Consider the following 2,554-nt stretch of genomic DNA (forward strand, 5'->3'; position numbering starts at 1 on the left):
CATTGGTTGAACAATTAAAAAAATCTAGCAATATGCTGTTTACAAGAAATAGCCTTAAGGTGAAATAACATCGAAAAATGGAAAAGTAAAGGTTAGAAAAGATACATCATCAAATGCTAAAGTGAAAAAAAAGGGCAGAATTTTGAAATAGGTAAAGAAAAAACAGATAAAAACACAGAAGAATAGACAACTTGCCAAACATATTGGTAGAATTTAATACAACTTCCCAGAAACCAATATCCACAACTCAAAAGCATTGGTATGTAGAGCTTTTCATTGCACATTTACGAAGTTTAACTTGATATATTTTCATAAGCAACAGATTGACGATAACATTCTTTCCAAACATGTATGACAACCGGTTGTCCAGAGCAGAAATCACAGGCCGTGTTTTCTGATCGCTGTGCAATAAAATTAGAAATTAATGACAAAATAAAAGCCAAAATACCCCAAATTACTTCTTCAGTGAAGAGGAAATGAAAGTAAATTATAAGGTTAATCAAGATCAATGACAGTCTTACAAAAAACAATACACGGCGAGCTGGGGCTGCCCAGCTTGCTGGCGCTGCCCACGGTGCTGGCCCCGACCCCTGTCTGTACCGTGTGGCCAGGTTCCCGGTGCAGATGTCTCCGAGCCTGCTGCACCTCTCCCCACAGAACTTCCACATCAGCTACAGCCCCTCGCCCGCCGCTACCCTGCCTGCTCCCTCCTGCAAGAAGGGGTTTAAGGAGTGCGTTTCTTGTGATCAGCACCGGGTGATGTACGGAAGTGCTGAATCACTACGTTGTACCCCTGAAACTAACACAACACTGTATGTTAACTAACTGGACTCAAAAAGAGGCATTTCAGCGGTATCATGACTATAGTTTTGGTCTCTGCAAGTGGGACCGTGGCCCTGCTTAACTTAATACTGCAGTTGAGTTACAGCAACTTTTTTTTTTTAAGATTTATTTATTTATTTATTCGACAGAGATAGAGACAGCCAGCGAGAGAGGGAACACAAGCAGGGGGAGTGGGAGAGGAAGAAGCAGGCACATAGCGGAGGAGCCTGATGTGGGGCTCGATCCCACAACGGCGGGATCACGCCCTGAGCCGAAGGCAGACGCTTAACCGCTGTGCCACCCAGGCGCCCCGAGTTACAGCAACTTCTAGTCTCAGTTGTCCTTGACTCAGCATGTGATGTTTTCCCCAATATCTCTGTGGATGGATCCTATACTTGTGAAGGGACCAGTGGCTTTGCTCAAGGCCATCAGAGTGTGGGGAGTATTACGAGGATGCCATGGCTTTTCCTAAGTTTAATGTTCTGCCCTGGCACATGGTTGATGACCAGTCTTCCCCTTATCAGAGCATCGCTTTTCCCAAGTCAAGCAACAAAGGAAGCTATTCTTTGTCTCATGTTTGTACCCCAAATGATGTCCGTATGGTGATCTCCTATGCCCCCTTCAAGGGATTCAATTCACAACAGAATTTGATAGCCCTAGACATACACAGTCTTGAAGAGAAGTTCAGAAAACCTTTGTGACTCCCTGTTACGATGGACCTAAGCAGTCCGGGACCTTTGGAACTATAAACCCTATTATGAATTCAACTTACAGCTTCCTATCTGAATGTTTCAAAGAAATTAGTACAGTGTTTCCAAATCACGTCATTCACTTGGGAGGAGATGAAGTAGAATTTAAATGTGGGGAATCCAATCCAGAAATCCCATTATTTCATGAAGCAGAAAGGCTTTGGTGAAGAGTTTAGAAGACTAGAATCTTTCTACATTCAAAAGCTTTTGGGTTTTGTTTCAACCACCAACAGGGATCCATAGTCCGGCAAGAGGTTTTTGATGATAGTGGGAAGCTTTGGCCAGGCACTTCAGCTCAGGTGTGGAAGGATCAAATGTCTGGTGAGGAACACGGCGGAATCACAACAGCTGGCTTCCCCGTGGTCCTTTTTGCTCCTTGGTACTTAGATTTGATTAGTTATGGACAAGACTGGAGAAATTCCTATAATGTGGACCCTCTTGATTTTGATGGTTCTCAAGAACAGAAAAACCTCGTCATTGGTGGAGAAGCTTGTCTATGGGGAGAATTTGTGGATGCAACTTCCCTCACTCCGAGGTTACGGCCTTGGGCAAGTGCCATTGGTGAGAGACGCTGGAGTCACGGGGACATCAAAGATAGGATGCCTAGACCAGACCAACATTTCACTGCTGCAGGATGGTCAGACGCAGAGAATCTGCAGAGCCTTTTTTAACTGGATAATGTAACCGTGAGTACAAAATATAATAACGAGCCCAAATAAAGAAGAAAATAGGAGGAGACAAAGCCCACAGCAATCTGTACTTCAATCAGCTTGATTTTGGAAAGCATAGAAATTAAGATTTCATATACTGTTTTTGAATAAAATGTATCTATTTAATGATTGAAAAAAACCACATGGAATACAGCCAAAAAAGTGCTTAAAGAAAAGTAGACAGTTATAAGTACATTTCCTAGAGAAGCAGAGAAAATGAAATTAGCAGTGAAATCTAAAACCCAATAAAAGAACAACAGAAAAACCTTTTAA

The 2,554-nt window shown here is 42.6% G+C and overlaps 1 pseudogene; it reads left to right on the top strand.

The window, feature by feature from the left end:
- The first annotated feature begins 1,149 nt into the window (after positions 1–1,149).
- On the top strand, positions 1,150–2,279 carry LOC103668118 (annotated as a pseudogene).
- Positions 2,280–2,554: the final 275 nt, after the last annotated feature.

The sequence above is a fragment of the Ursus maritimus genome (genome assembly GCF_017311325.1).
Source record: "Ursus maritimus isolate PB19 chromosome X unlocalized genomic scaffold, ASM1731132v1 scaffold_X1, whole genome shotgun sequence".
Taxonomy (NCBI): domain Eukaryota; kingdom Metazoa; phylum Chordata; class Mammalia; order Carnivora; family Ursidae; genus Ursus; species Ursus maritimus.